Source organism: Rhinoderma darwinii, chromosome 11 (assembly GCF_050947455.1).
Source record: "Rhinoderma darwinii isolate aRhiDar2 chromosome 11, aRhiDar2.hap1, whole genome shotgun sequence".
NCBI classification, from domain to species: Eukaryota; Metazoa; Chordata; class Amphibia; order Anura; family Rhinodermatidae; genus Rhinoderma; species Rhinoderma darwinii.
Window position 1 is genome coordinate 89,073,450 of NC_134697.1, and position 15,948 is coordinate 89,089,397.

Genomic DNA, 15,948 nt, shown 5'->3' on the forward strand with positions numbered 1-15,948 from the left:
ATGTCAGAATTACTTGGATATTCAAAACTTTCACAGAGTTATTCTCTGATAAAGTCAGACATACCAGATTTGACAAATCTGGCTTGGTCATTAAGGTCCAAACAGGCCCGGCCTTTAAGGGGTTAAGAGCAGAGGATTTCAGATTTAGCTCCTGTTCACATAGTTTTTTTTGCAGGCAGAAAAATCTGCCTCAAGATTCCTTTAGAAACGCCCGAATATAGGGCATGTCGTTTCTTTTTAAAAATTGCTCATGGGGAAAAGATTCAGGGGGTGTGACTTGGCTGTTGCACTGGATGGCTGCCTGAGAGCTCGGCTCCTGCACCGCTTCGGCATTTCAACGACGCGGACCCAGTATAGTACTTCATAAAGGCTTTTGTGACCGTTTACAGGAGAGAGACGATGCTCAGACGCCGCAAACTGGTAACGAGACTTGCCCGGCTCACAGATTTTTATCCTTCCCGCCGTGTTGATGAAGGGCAAGTTGGCGGAGATGGCGACGCACGGTCGCATACTGGATCACTAACTGGATCACTTACCTCCGATCCTCCTCAGCTATCCCTATCACCACATGCACTTGAAGCGAAGGCACAGAGAAAGAGCAGCTCCGCACCTTCTTTAGCGCTCCAACCAAGGAACGCACGTGATGATTCGTCTGAGGGTCATACACAGAACGACTCTACAATGGATAGTAGCGGACGCCATCCATCCCAGCAATCTCATCCACTACAAGCTAAGCATGGCTCTGCTCCTTCCTCACCGACGTATCAAAGCTCCAGAATCTCCAGGAGTCATCAGACACAGCAGAAACAGCGATCATTTTCAACAGACTCTGCACCAGATAAGGTAGAAGATAGTATACTATGTGACCCTATAACCTTTGAATATGGTGATATTTTGGGGGACTTACCTTCCTCCATGAACCCTGTTACAGAAGAGGCTGGACGCAGCCGCAGGGTGAAGGGAAGCCGACATGACCGTCCTGGTAGGGAAAGGGTTAATTAGGGAGGGAGAGTTGGAAGGAGCTGAAGGAGGGACGGGGAGGAGTTAAGGGGGACGGGGGGCCGTTACTGCGCTTCCCGCTGTTTCTCGGCATTGAGCCGGAAGCAGCGGGAGGAGTAACATAGAAGCAAGTAAGCTCCCCGTTGCCCGGCTTTTAGAAATGGCAGAAGCCCTTATGTTAGAGCGGCTGCGTGCCGCTGCTGTGCACCACGGTCCCGGATGGCTAGAGGAGACCGTGGCTGCAATAACGAGGATCCCGGACGCCGTTTCGCCACGTCGGGCACGGCGTTCGGGGTCTGTTGAAAAGGACAGGCTCCCCTCCCCCGGCCCCCTTACGAGCACGGCTATGGCGGCGGGGGGGAGTCGGCAACAACCGCTCCTGCGCTGGGCAGGCAGAGAGCGGTGCCAGGGGTGACGGCGACGCAGGCTGGGTCGACCCGTCCCTCTCGGCGGTCCCGACCTCCAGAGCGCCTCAGTCCGGAGGTAGTCCCGCGGACACGGCGTCGCAGAGGGAGCCCGATCCCGGACGCTGCAGGCCAGGCAGCTGGGAGGACCGCCCCTTCCCAGGCCCTGCGTCCTGGCAGGAATCCCAGGCCGCGACGGGGTCCGGCGGTAAGCAGGGAGTCGCAGGCTGGGCTCCCTGTCACCCCTCCCCCATCAGATGGAAGATTTGGAGGACAAGGTACGGCCGCCCAGCATGGTGATCTTCCGGCCAGGGGGCAGGCTTCGTCAGGATCGTCTAGACGGACGCCTAGATCTGCAGCGACGTCGAGGCAACAGGTCCGGTCGGAAGTCTGGGTCCCGGCGGTCGGGCGGCAGGTTGCCGGCCCATCGGTCAGCGCGTCCTCATCCCCGTTCCGAAGATGTCGTTGGGAGGGACAGTCGTCGGCGAGAGAAGAACTGGAGGAAGGTGAACTGGACGTGTATCGTCGAGGTCAGGATGGTCCGGCTGACGGGAACACAGCGCCTGTGCAGCCCGGTGAGTGTATAACTCCATCATTGTCTTATCCAGCGATTTTTATGTCGGGTGTCGGCGGGGGGGGGGGCGGCTAGCATTGCATCGGGGGCCGGTAGTGGCGCGGGCGGACGCGACGGAGCGGGTTTGGCAGACTTAGTGGGTTGCTTACGGGAGCTGGTGGGGCGCCTGGATAGGGCCGCGGCGCCGGTAGTGACGGAAGTGTCTCCTGCGGTAGTTTGGGAAGGCCCCAGGGACGTGGGATCGTTACAGGCGCGTTCTGTGGTGGCGGTTAGAGAGGCGGTCGCGGAGTCGGTACAGACCGAGGCACAGAAGGACGGCGATCGAGTGTGTATGGACGATCGTGCTCGGGGGAGGTGTATCTTTGTTTTGAGGGTCCGTTGGGGGCGCATTTAAAGCAGGAGGTGCGTGATCGGATCTGGAAAGACGAATATGTTGAAATTTTTTCTCTCTTGCCGCTGGCTAAATTTAATTTGGATAAGAGCAAGCGGGATGAGAGTAAAAAGGACGAGGAGGAACGGCGGCGGTATAGGCTTATCCCGCAGACGTTCGTTAATTGGTCGCAGGCGTTCGCCATATTGGCTAGTGTGATAGGGGAAAAGGCGCCGGAAAATTGTTCGGCGTTGTTTTGTTATTTTGATGCCATTGGGGAGGCTCATAGGGCGTATGGGGGTCAGGCGTGGCTGCGATATGATGAGCAATTCCGTCAGCGGAAGGCGGTTCGGCCGGCGATTCGGTGGGACCAGAAGGATATTGCTCTCTGGTTACGGGTTACGGCTCCGGTTAGGCAGCCCTTTCCCGGGAGCGGTGGCCAGGGAGGCCAGTCTAGTCAGAGTGGACAAAGCGGCGGGGGAAAGGCGGGGTTTTGCTGGCAATTCAATGAAGGTCAGTGCAAGTTCGGGGCCATGTGCAAGTTCAAGCACGTGTGCTCCGAGTGTAATGGTGCATCACACGGGGCGGCAAAATGTCTGCGAAAAAAGAGGTCAGGGAACCAGCACGGGGCTGGTCAAGGGGGTGTCGCCAGTGAGGGTGGAAAGGATGGCCCCTTATCTAAGTGAGTATCCGGATAGGGCGGCAGCTAAGTTGCTTTATGAAGGGTTTCGTGTTGGTTTTGTTATTCCTCCGCCTCCTTATGAGGTTCCGGTTACGCGGAGGAATTTAAAATCGGCTTACTTGCATGCGGAAGTCGTGTCGGAAAAGTTGTTAAAAGAAGTTTCGTTGGGGCGCATGTCGGGGCCATTTGTTGAGTCGCCGGTAAAAGATTTAGTTGTGTCCCCTTTGGGTATTGTCCCTAAACGCGAGCCCGGAAAGTTTCGTTTGATTCAACATTTATCGTATCCCAAAGGTTCGTCGGTAAATGACGGGATTGATCACGAGTTGTGTTCCGTAGTTTATACCTCATTCGATAAGGCGGTGGGGTTAGTGCGGGCTGCGGGTCCGGGGGCGCTGCTAGCAAAAACCGACATCGAGGCGGCGTTCAGGTTGTTGCCGGTTCATCCAGAAAGCCAACGGCTGTTGGGTTGTTTTTGGAATGGGGCCTTTTACGTGGATCGGTGCCTTCCGATGGGGTGTTCTCTTTCTTGTGCATACTTCGAGGCGTTTAGTAGCTTCGTGGAGTGGGTAACGAGGGGAGTATCCGGGGTCGATTCGTTGATCCATTACTTAGATGATTTTTTGTGCGTTGGCCCGGGGGGTTCGCCGGTTTGCGGTAATTTGCTTCATGCACTACAGAAGGTGGCGAGGGATTTTGGGATCCCTTTGGCGCCGGAAAAAACGGAGGGCCCGGTAGCGACGATTTGTTTCTTGGGAATCGAAATTGACTCGGTGGCAATGGAGTGTCGGCTCCCGGCGGATAAGTTGGGTGCTTTGAGGCTGGAGGTTCGACGGGCTTGTAGAATGAAGAAAATGGCGCTGAGGGAGCTTCAGTCGCTGCTGGGGAAGTTGAATTTCGCCTGCCGGATTATGCCGATGGGGAGGGTGTTTGGTAGGAGGTTGGCGGCGGCAACGGCGGGAGTGCGCGCGCCGCATCATTTTGTGCGGCTCAAGGAGGAGCACCGAGCTGATCTTCAGGTTTGGGATGACTTCTTGGGCCAGTACAATGGTCGCTCGCTATGGATGGCTCCTGCGCAGGATACGAGTGATTTGAATATTTTTACGGATGCGGCTGGGGTGGGTGGTTTTGGAGCTTATGGGGGAGGTCCGTGGTGCGCGGGTCAATGGCCGGCTAGCTGGGTGTCCAGTGGACTCACGCGGAATCTGGCCCTGCTCGAGCTGTTTCCCATCGTGGTGGCGGCTACCATTTGGGGGGACAGGCTCAGGGATAAGAAGGTCCGTTTTTACTGCGACAACATGGGGGTGGTGCTGGCCATTAATAACATCACGGCGTCCTCTCCTCCGGTAGTTCAATTGTTGCGACATTTAGTGTTGGTGTGTTTGTCATTGAACGCGTGGGTGGTGGCGGTGCATGTCCCGGGTGTTCAGAATTGTATCGCTGATGCTCTTTCTCGCTCGCAGTGGGACCGGTTTCGGCAATTGGCACCGGGAGCGGAACGTCTCGGGTTGGCGTGTCCGGAGCATCTGTGGGATCTGGTATCGGTCCCGTAGAGCAGCTGTTAAAAAGGTCTTTGGCGCGCGCGACGTGGAGTGCGTATGCTGCTTGTTGGAGGCAGTGGGAGGAGTGGTTAAGAGAGTTGGGTGACGTCAATACGGATAGAGACAGGTTGGTGGCACTTTTGTACTGGTTAGGGGATGCCTGGGAGTCGGGGTTTTCAGTAGCGAAGGTGAACCGGTTCATATCTGCGGTGGCGTTTGGGTTTAAGTTGCGGGGCTTTCGGGATGTATCAAAGGAATTTCTGGTATCGCAGGCTTTGAAGGGGTTGCGTCGAGGTAGGGTGGAGGCGGATAGTAGAAGGCCGGTGTCGTTTGCTTTGCTTAACTCGTTGGGCGGTTCATTAGCATCGGTATGTCGTTCTTCAGATGAAATGGATTTGTTTCGATTGGCTTTTTCGTTAGCGTTTTTTGGAGCATTTAGAATAGGTGAGTTGGTGTCGCCAAGTACAAAACGGGCAGGGGGGCTGAGATCTGGAGAGGTGAGCCTATTTGCAGATCGGCTAGAGGTATGGTTGCGTCGATCAAAAACTGACCAAGTAGGGAAGGGAAAACTGATAGTTTTGTTCGCTCTCCCGGGGTCGGTCATGTGCCCTGTAGAGTGCATGCGGGGTTTTACGCAAAACGGGGGGTCTCCAGATTTGCCTTTGTTACGTCATGTGGACGGGTCGTTTTTGTCCAGGTTTCAGTTTGGAGCTGTATTTAAAAAATGTTTGACGGCGGTTGGTGTTGCGGCAGGCTCATATTCATCTCATTCCTTCAGGATTGGCGCAGCAACGGAAGCGGGGCGCTGGGGGTTGGATGATGAAGGGGTGAGGCGTATTGGTCGTTGGGAGTCTAAAAGGTTTAAGTCCTATGTCCGCCCCCATATGTTATGATTGGGGTTGTTTACGCTTTACAAATGTTATATTGGTGGTGCCTAATTGTTTTTTCCGTTTCAGATTCGCCTCCTTGTCTGGTGTGGTTGATGGGTCATTCGTACGTGCACTGGGGGGCTTTGAGGGCGGACGTCCGCCCGGATGGTCGCCAGTTGCGCATTCCGCGACAGGATGCGGTTGTGCATTGGCTGGGTTTTAGAGGTATGTCGTGGAACAGGGTGTTGGCGGAATTCCAGACATATGCGCGGCTTGATAGGGTTCCGGAGGTATTAGTGTTGCACGTGGGTGGGAATGACTTAGGAGTCCGCCCTTTTCGTGAGTTGGTGCGGGATATCAAACATGATATGTTGTGTTTGTGGGTATCTTATCCCAAGTTGGTGGTAGTGTGGTCGGACATAGTCCCAAGAAAGCACTGGCGGTTAGCTAGATCGGTGGAGAGAGTCAATAAGGCTCGCATAAAGGTTAACCGGGCGGTGTCCCGTTTTGTGGCAAAGAACGGGGGCATTTGCGTAAGGCATAGGGATTTGGAGTCAGGAGTGGGGAATTTCTGGAGAAGTGACGGGGTTCATCTGACCGAGGTTGGCATTGATCTTTGGAGCTTGGCGATAGCAGAAGGCATAGAAAGGGCGGTGGTGGTGTGGAGGAACTCACAGGCTTAAGGGGGTCAAGGCCTGTTTCGCTGTGGCGGGGGGAGTCCTTGAGGCCAGTCAGTACAAAATGGTGGGGGGGTCGCATCGGGGGTATGCGTCCCCCAAAAAAGGTACATGGTTGAAGACTTCATCGGGTGTTATCCCTTTGAAGTGGTCTTCTGGTAGAAGGTATATCACTTGAAGGCTTCATCGGGTGTTATCCCTTTGAAGTGGACTTCTAGTGGTTGGTATATCACTTGAGGGCTTCATCGGGTGTTATCCCCTTGAAGTGGACTTCTAGTGGTTGGAGCCATCTGCAGAGGTGAACGGTGCTTCCGAGCTGGTTTACGGCTGGAGGTAATTGGTGGTTTGCAGATGGCTAATTCGGTGTGTTCTTAATAAGGAACATCTGAAGGGGCTTCAAGGACTTCCTCTGCTCGGGTTAATGTTAACGTTTAATTGTTATTTATGATTCTGACCCATGTTGGGTCATGTGAATTATTAGGAGGAATTCTCTGGTGGATTCCTAACTAGTTATCCGAATGTTTCGGATTTAAATTGTTTTTATAAAACTGTGAAATTAATAAACGGCTGCTGTGGCCATTTCACATCCAACCTCGGTGTCACGTGTCTTTACTAAGTGGGGGTGGGGGGGATAGTAAGGTCTAAGGTTAACACACGACTCTACCTAGGCAGGTCAAGAAGAGGCTGGACGCAGCCGCAGGGTGAAGGGAAGCCGACATGACCGTCCTGGTAGGGAAAGGGTTAATTAGGGAGGGAGAGATGGAAGGAGCTGAAGGAGGGACGGAGAGGAGTTAAGGGGGACGGGGGGCCGTTACTGCGCTTCCCGCTGTTTCTCGGCATTGAGCCGGAAGCAGCGGGAGGAGTAACATAGAAGCAAGTAAGCTCCCACCCTCCCACCCTTGGTTTGTTACTCCTTAGGTCTTATGTACGTCCGTCTATGAGCGTTGTGTTTTATTTGTGTGCTTATTTAACATGTTTTTCTTTTTTCCGGAGTAGGTTCTGTTGTCATGGCAGCTGGCGGGGGGAGTCCTTGAGGCCAGTCAGTACAAAATGGTGGGGGGGTCGCATCGGGGGTATGCGTCCCCCAAAAAAGGTACATGGTTGAAGACTTCATCGGGTGTTATCCCTTTGAAGTGGTCTTCTGGTAGAAGGTATATCACTTGAAGGCTTCATCGGGTGTTATCCCTTTGAAGTGGACTTCTAGTGGTCGGTATATCACTTGAGGGCTTCATCGGGTGTTATCCCCTTGAAGTGGACTTCTAGTGGTTGGAGCCATCTGCAGAGGTGAACGGTGCTTCCGAGCTGGTTTACGGCTGGAGGTAATTGGTGGTTTGCAGATGGCTAATTCGGTGTGTTCTTAATAAGGAACATCTGAAGGGGCTTCAAGGACTTCCTCTGCTCGGGTTAATGTTAACGTTTAATTGTTATTTATGATTCTGACCCATGTTGGGTCATGTGAATTATTAGGAGGAATTCTCTGGTGGATTCCTAACTAGTTATCCGAATGTTTCGGATTTAAATTGTTTTTATAAAACTGTGAAATTAATAAACGGCTGCTGTGGCCATTTCACATCCAACCTCGGTGTCACGTGTCTTTACTAAGTGGGGGTGGGGGGGATAGTAAGGTCTAAGGTTAACACACGACTCTACCTAGGCAGGTCATGAGCATGCTATGAAAGCCATGCTGCAAGCCCTTGGCACTTCTTTGCACTCTGGCTTTGCAAAATTGCTCCATCCCATGTCCGTGGCAGTGCAAGAAGCTGAGCAAAGAGTACAGTATGTGGAATGCAAAATCAGTGAATTTGTTGTCTCTCATAATGAATTAATGGATGTCACTATAATTTAGCAGATTAAGTCTCCCAAGTTAGAGCCAAACTGGCAGAGCTGGAAGACCGGCCCCGTTGGAATAATGTTAAAATCCGAGGGATTTGAATAATTATGTACAGGGATTTATCAAAACTATGCTACCCCAATGCCCACCGAGGGACCTCATCATTGATAGATTCCATAGACTCCCAAGACCTAAGCATTTGTCAGATGAGGTTCCACGTGACGTTTTAGCTCACGTCCATTTTTATCACATCAATGAGCTATTGATGGTATCTGTCAAGAATAAAGATGATATTCCTGTGCAGTACAAACCGCTGTCCATTTTTTCGGATTTATCTGCAGCTACGTTACAACCGCGCAGACAACTAGCCCCTGTCACATTGGCCCTACGCAATCATAAGATTCTCTACCGCTGGGGTTTTTCAGTCCGTTTGCTCATTCATCGTAAAAACTCTCTTCACGTTATCCGAACTCTGGCAGAAGGTACGACCCTACTGGGACAGTGGGACATAACGATTCCTACTCCTGAATTACCCTCCAATATCAATCCTCCTAGACTGCGAGACGACTGGCATGTCGTAGGCCAAAGAAAACAACAAAAATCTTGAACAATGGGATTTATTTAATTAATCCGAGGTTCTACATACTGTAATGTCCGTGGCTGCGGGCTGTCAGCGCCAATCCTCTCCTGACAGCCGCAGACATGAGTCGGCAAGCGCTGGCCCCAGCCTCCACCTCAGGAGACGCCAGCGCTCACGTCTACTCACCTCAGGCGGATCCCAACAGACTTTTTGATGAACTTTGACCCGTGAGTACCCTGGACTATAAGAGGGGTCCAGCCCCCTGCTTCTACCCCTGAGCATTGTTGATGTTTCCTAGTTTGTCTATGTGATGGCCTCCTAGTGTGTTTCCTGTTCCTGTACCTGTTCCTTGCACTCCATACCATCCTCGTCTAGCACTGTGCTGTGCCAAAGTCGTGTGGTGCTGTATCCATGTCTGACCTGCTTCACCTCGCCTGACGTCTACCTGCTGCCTAGTCCCAGCCGAGCCTGCCCTGCTGCTGTCTGAGCTGCCACAGGTACCTATACGAACAATAGACTTTCACCTGCTCCCTGTTGGCCAACAGATCCTTCGTGACAGTACGCTCAGGCCATGGACCCCGCTGGTCAATTCAAGACCATGACGACGTCACAGGAGATGCGAGCGGATATGCTATATGCTGGACCTCCAGTCTCGACAGGACCAACTCCTCCAGGCGTTGAACATATTTGCACGTCGGCAGGAGGCAGAAGCTGCTGTTCCTCCTACTACACCTCCTGGCAGTGTTGATCCTCAGACTACACCTCTTGGCAGTGTTGACCCGCGTGTTTCTTTACCACTTCCTGACCGCTATGATGGAGAAGCAAGTACCTGTCGTGGATTTCTTAATCAATGCCAGATCCACTTCAGCCTGTATAGTATGACATTTTCGTCTGATGGCGCAAGGGTCACTTTCATAATTTATCTCCTCACCGGCAAGGCTCTTGCATGGGCGAACCCTATCTGGGAGAGACAAGGACCAGAGACCCGTGACTTCCCAGCCTTCCTCCGGACTTTTTGCATGGTGTTTGAGGAGCCTGAGCGGGTCTCATCTGCAGCGGCATCTTTGATTAAACTACGCCAAGGAGACACCTCCATGAGTGAGTACGCCATCCACTTGCGCACCCTGGCGGGAGAGCTGTTATGGAACAATGAGGCTCTGGTGGCTGCATTCTGGCATGGACTGGTTTCTAGAATTAAGGACGAACTTGCCGCTCGAGATCTGCTGTCTACTCTGGACGACCTCATCCTTCTGTCTGCCCGGATTGATATACGGATCCGAGAACGCCTCCAAGAGGTTCGACGGGAGGGAGTCTTCCCAGTTTGGCTCCTACTTTGCAGCAACCCCTGCTGTCCTCAGATGTCGATCCTCCTAAGGAGTCTGTGATAATGGACCAGTGTAAGTTATCCATCTAGGAGAGACACCGCAGACGCACATCTGGACTCTGTCTTTATTGCGGCCTCGGTAGCCATCTTGTGTGCCTGTGTCCCCAAAGATCCCAAAACCTAGGGTTGCTAGGAGTGACAACCTTGGGTAAGAATGGACTTCCGTCTAGATTGTCCATGCCTGTGACCATAGTGTCCGGCGAGAAAACGCATCAGGTCTCTGCGTATCTAGACTCTGGATCCGCTGCTAATTTCATCCGTAGAGACCTGGTGGACCTTCTGCAATTACCCACCACCCCTCTGTCGAACCCATTGACAGTTGCTTCAGTGAATGGACTACCTCTACCTGACCCAGTTATAGCTGTGACCAAGCCGCTGAGGCTCCAAGTGGGAGCTCTTCACTCCGAACTTCTGCCTTTCTATGTGCTATCCAAAGCTGTTAACCCTTTGTTGCTGGGCCTGCCTTGGCTCCGACTGCATGTCCCAGTTCTGGACTGGAATTCTAGAGAGGTTCTCCAGTGGGGCCCTGAGTGTGAAGGTCATTGCCTGGTGCAGATTCGGTCAGCTCAGCCTTCGCTGCCTCGGTCATTGGCAGGATTGCCGAGTCATTATGCTGCATTTTCGGACGTCTTCAGCAAGAGGGAGGCGGAGACATTGCCTCAAAATCGGGCGTATGACTGCCCTATTGAGCTGATTCCTGGTGCATCCCTTCCCCGTGGTAGGGTATATCCTCTCTCCTTGCCAGAGACTATGTCCATGTCCGCCTATGTGAAAGAGAACATGGAGAGGGGCTTCATACGAAAGTTTTCCTTCCCGGCAGGAGCAGGGTTCTTCTTCGTCAAAAAGAAAGACGTCTCTCTTCGTCCTTGTATCGACTACCGAGGTCTAAACCAGATAACGGTGAAGAATAAATATCCGTTGCCACTGATCTCCGAACGGTTTGATCGTATACGTGGTGCCAAGATTTTTTCTAAACTAGACCTGCGTGGGGCTTACAACCCAGTCCGCATTCGCCAGGGTGATGAATGAAAGAGTGCGTGTTTGACAAAGATGCTCTACCCTTCCTGGGCTACATCGTCTCGAATCGAGGTCTCGAGATGGATCCTGAGAAGGTAAAGTCTGTTCTGGAATGGCCACGCCCTCAAGGCTTGAGGACCATACAGCGCTTTCTGGGATTCGCTAATTTTTACATGCAGTCTATTTCAAACTTCTCCTCACTGACTTCTCCCATCTCTAACCTTACTAAGAAGTGTATGAACACCAAGGTGTGGACTCCCGAGGCAGAGTCCGCATTCAATAGCCTGAAGAGTGCCTTCACGTCAGCCTCTATCTGCCATCATCCGGATGTCTCTCTGCAGTTTAAGTTGAAGGTGGACGCATCCTCTGTTGGTGCTGGTGCACTCCTGTTCCAGAGAGGTCCCAAGGGCAAGTCAAGGGTATGTGGATATTTTTCTAAGTTCTTCTCTTCCGCAGAACACAACTACTCGATTGGGGATCGGGAGTTATTGGCCATTAAATTGGCCCTGGAAGAATGGAGACATCTACTAGAGGGCGCAGCTCATCCGATCCTGATTTTTACAGACTACAAGAATCTGACCTACCTCCAGATGGCCCAACGGCTGAACCCTCGTCATGCCAGGTGGTCACTGTTCTTTACAAGGTTCCAGTTTGAGCTCTATTATAGCTCGGCCAACAAGAATGTGAGGGCCGATGCCTTGTCCAGGTCTTTTGAGACAGAAGACACCTTGGAGAGTCCACAGAATATTATTGATCCGTCTTGCATTATCTCTGTCAATCCCCTGCAAGTTGGGGACATTCCTCCAGGGAGGACTTTTGTGCGCCTGGCTGATCGTGGACGAATCCTCCGCTGGGGACACTCCTCTAGACTGGCAGGTCACGTGGTGGTCCGTAAGACCCGGGATTTGATTGCTCGTCATTTCTAGTGGCCCACGCTGCCCAAGTACATTATGGACTTCGTTTCTTCTTGTTCTGTATGTGCAGCCAACAAGGCCGCTCACTCCAGACCTGCTGGTCTGCTCCAGCCATTGCCTGTGCTCAATGCTCCCTGGCAGCATATAGCTATGGACTTTATTATGGATCTGCCTCTCTCTGCTGGATGCAGTGCTGTCTGGGTGGTGGTGGACTTTCGAAGATGGCCCACTTCGTTCCTCTGACCAGGCTTCCTTCTGCTCCTCAGCTGGCCAAGCTGTTCATCCAGCACATCTTCCGCCTGCACGGCTTTCCGCAGCATATTGTGTCTGATCGGGGGTTCAGTTTACCTCGATGTTCTGGAGAGCCCTCTGTGGACTCCTTGGTGTGAAATTGGACTTTTCATCAGCCTACCATCCTCAGCCCAATGGTCAGGTCGAGAGGATCAATCAGATCTTGGAGAACTACCTACGCCACTTCATTTCCAAGCAGCATGTTGACTGGGTGCAGTTGCTCCAATGGGCAGAATTCTCCTACAATATTCACACCAGCGAGTCCACAAGGAATACGCCGTTCTTCATTGTTTACGGCCAGCACCCACAAATTCCTCTCCCGGTGCCCGATACTTCCGAGGTTCCAGCGGCTGACTCCACCTTTAGAGACTTCCTACAAATCTGGCAGCAGACTCGATCCTCCATCCTGATGGCAGTTGACCGCATGAAACGGAAGGCTGACACAAGGATGTCACGGACACTGGGTTTGTGGACCCACTAGGCCGCTCCGCCGTAGCGGGGAGGCAGCTGACCAGGTCACAGTCTATGTGAAAGTAAAATGGCAGACAGTAATGTTTAGGTACCTGAAATAGTCCGGGCGGTGGCTGTGGCTTCAGCACGGATGGAGGCAAGTGGCGCCAGACGTGGCAGGCAGTATCCGATGAGCGGTAGACACTTGACGTGGCAGATGGCACTTGACGTGGCAGAAGGCACTTGACGTGGCAGAACACACTTGACGTGGCAGATGGCACTTGACGTGGCAGATGGCACTTGACGTGGTAGATGACACTTGACGTGGCAGATGGCACTTGACGTGGTAGAAGACACTTGACGTGGCAGATGGCACTTGACGTGGCAGATGGCACTTGACGTGGCAGAAGACACTTGAACGCGGGTAGGCACAGGAACAATACGGAATACAGGAACGGTAACAGTGCACGGGTAACAGCTGGAACGGGAGACACTAAGGGACCATTTGCGAGACAGACTGGGAAAGACTAACAACGCTCAGGCAAGGATTAGAAGGCCAGGGGCCTTCTTAGGGGATGTTCACACAGAGTATTTTGCCGAGTTTTTTGACGCGGAAACCGCGTCGCAAAACTCGGCAAAAACGGCCCGAGAACGCCTCCCATTGATTTCAATGGGAGGCGTCGGCGTCTTTTTCCCACGAGCAGTAAGGCTATGTTCACACGGGGTATTTTGCCGAGTTTTTTGACGCGGAAACCGTGTCGCAAAACTCGGCAGAAACGGCCCGAGAACGCCTCCCATTGATTTCAATGGGAGGCGTCGGCGTCTTTTTCCCACGAGCAGTAAGGCTATGTTCACACAGAGTATTTTGCCGAGTTTTTTGACGCGGAAACCGCGTCGCAAAACTCGGCAAAAACGGCCCGAGAACGCCTCCCATTGATTTCAATGGGAGGCGTCGGCGTCTTTTTCCCACGAGCAGCAAGGCTATGTTCACACGGGGTATTTTGCCGAGTTTTTTGACGCGGAAACCGCGTCGCAAAACTCGGCAGAAACGGCCCGAGAACGCCTCCCATTGATTTCGGGCGCTTCCGCCTCTGACCTCCCATTGACTTCAATGGGAGGCAGGAGAAAGTGTATTTCTCGCTGTTTTATGCCCGCGGCGCTCAATGGCCGCGGGCGAAAAACGGCGCGAAAATTGCCGTGAAAATTGGCGTGCAGGGAGAGGAATATCTGCCTCAAAGTTCCAAACGGAATTTTGAGGCAGATATTCCTCCCCCAAAATACTCTGTGTGAACATAGCCTAAAACTGCCTCGTGGGAAAAAGAAGCGACATGCCCTATTTTCGGGCGCTTCCGCCTCTGACCTCCCATTGACTTCAATGGGAGGCAGAGAAAGCGTATTCCGCGCTGTTTTATGCCCGCGGGCGGGCGAAAAACGGCGCGAAAATCGGTGTGCAGGGAGAGGAAAATCTGCCTCAAAGTTCCAAACAGAATTTTGAGGCAGATATTCCTCCCCCAAAATACTCCGTGTGAACATAGCCTTATAGACCAGGAAATCGTGGCAGTTGATAATGATGATTTCCTAATTGCACGCGCTGGCCCTTTAAGACCGGGCGCGAGCGTGCGTGCGCACCCTACGGGACCCAGCCGGACGGAGCGGAAATGAGCGCTGGCATCTCCTAGGAGGGAGACGGAGGCCAGCGCTCACAGATCCATGGCTGCGGGCGTCGGGAGGTGAGTAAACCCGACGGCCCGCGGCCATGGGCGCTACAAAGGAGAAGAGAACCTCCTCAGTTTCTTCCTGGCATGAGGGTCTAGCTGTCTTCCAGGAATATCTGACTAAGGCCTCATTTACACGAGCGTAATATACGCGCGTGCGACACGCGTGCTTTTCACGCGTGTCGTACGCACCTATATTACTCTATGGGGCAGTTTAGACGATGCGTGAATTTTGCGCAGCGTGAGTGCGTTGCGTAAAACTCACGACATGTTCTATAATCGTGCGTTTTTCACGCAACACGCACCCATTGAAGTCAATGGGTGCGTGAAAGCAACGCATGGCACACGGACGCTACTGCGTTGCATGCGCGAAAATCACGCAAGAGCTGTCAAAAGGATGAATGTAAACAGAAAAGCACCACGTGCTTTTCTGTTTACAAACATCCAAACGGAGTGTCAAATTAGAGATGAGCGCACCGAACTTAACCGGGTTCGGCCGAACTCGTTTTGACCGAACCCGGCAAAAAATGTTCGGGTACGCGACGTCAGGAGACAGTCACTGCCCACGGTGCTGAAAGACTTAAACTGTTTCAGCACCATGGACAGTGACTTTCGATCACAATATACATATACGTGTAAAAAAAAAACCTTACCGATAAGTCCCGGCTCCTTCCTCCAGTCCGACCTCCCGGGATGACAATTCAGGCCAAGTGACAGCTGCAGCCAATCACAGGCCAAGCACAGGCTGCAGCCAATCACAGGCTGCAGCGGTCTCATGGACTGCCGCGTCATCCTGGGAGGTGGGGCCGGATGACAAGAGAGGGACGCGTCACCAAGGCAACGGCCGGGAGACCGGACTGGAGGAAGCAGGCAGTTCATGGTAAGTTTGAACGTCTTTTTTTATTCACAGGTTGGTGTATATTGTGATCGGAACTCACTGTCGAGGGTGCTGAAAGAGTTACTGCCGATCAGTTAGCTCTTTCAGCACCTTGGACAGTGACGGGCGTCGACTAGCCTCATCTCTATGATGGCGGCTGCGCGAAAATCACGCAGCCGCGCATCATACACGGATGACACACGGAGCTGTCAAATGCCTTTTGCGCGCGCAAAACGCAGCGTTTTTTGCGCGCGCAAAACGCACACGCTCGTGTAAATCAGGCCTAAGGGTGCCATCATGCAAATTTGCTCCCAGGTTCCTCTAACCCTTCGAGATCCTACAGCAGATCAACCCTGTCGCCTATAAGTTTCTCCTACCCTCAAGATCCCCAACTCCTTCCATGTCTCCCTCCTGAAGCCGGTGGTTCTGAACCGCTACACCAAGACTCCTAGCCCTGTGGTTGCCTCCAGCGGCCCTTCAGACACCTTTGAGGTTCAGCAGATCCTGGACACCAAAAAAGTGAGAGGAAAGTTCTTTTATTTGGTGGATTCGAGGGGGTTTGGTCCTGAAGAAAGGTCTTGGGAGCCAGAGGAGAACCTCAATGCTCCTGCTCTTCTGAAGAAGTTTCTCTCTCGCTCTGGTCCCAAGAAGAGGGGCGTAAGAGGGGGCATACTGTAATGTCCATGGCTGCGGGCTGTCCGCTCCAATCCCCTCCTGACAGCCTTCCTCCTCAGGTGACGCCAGTGCTCCCGTCCACTCACCTGAGCCGGATCCCG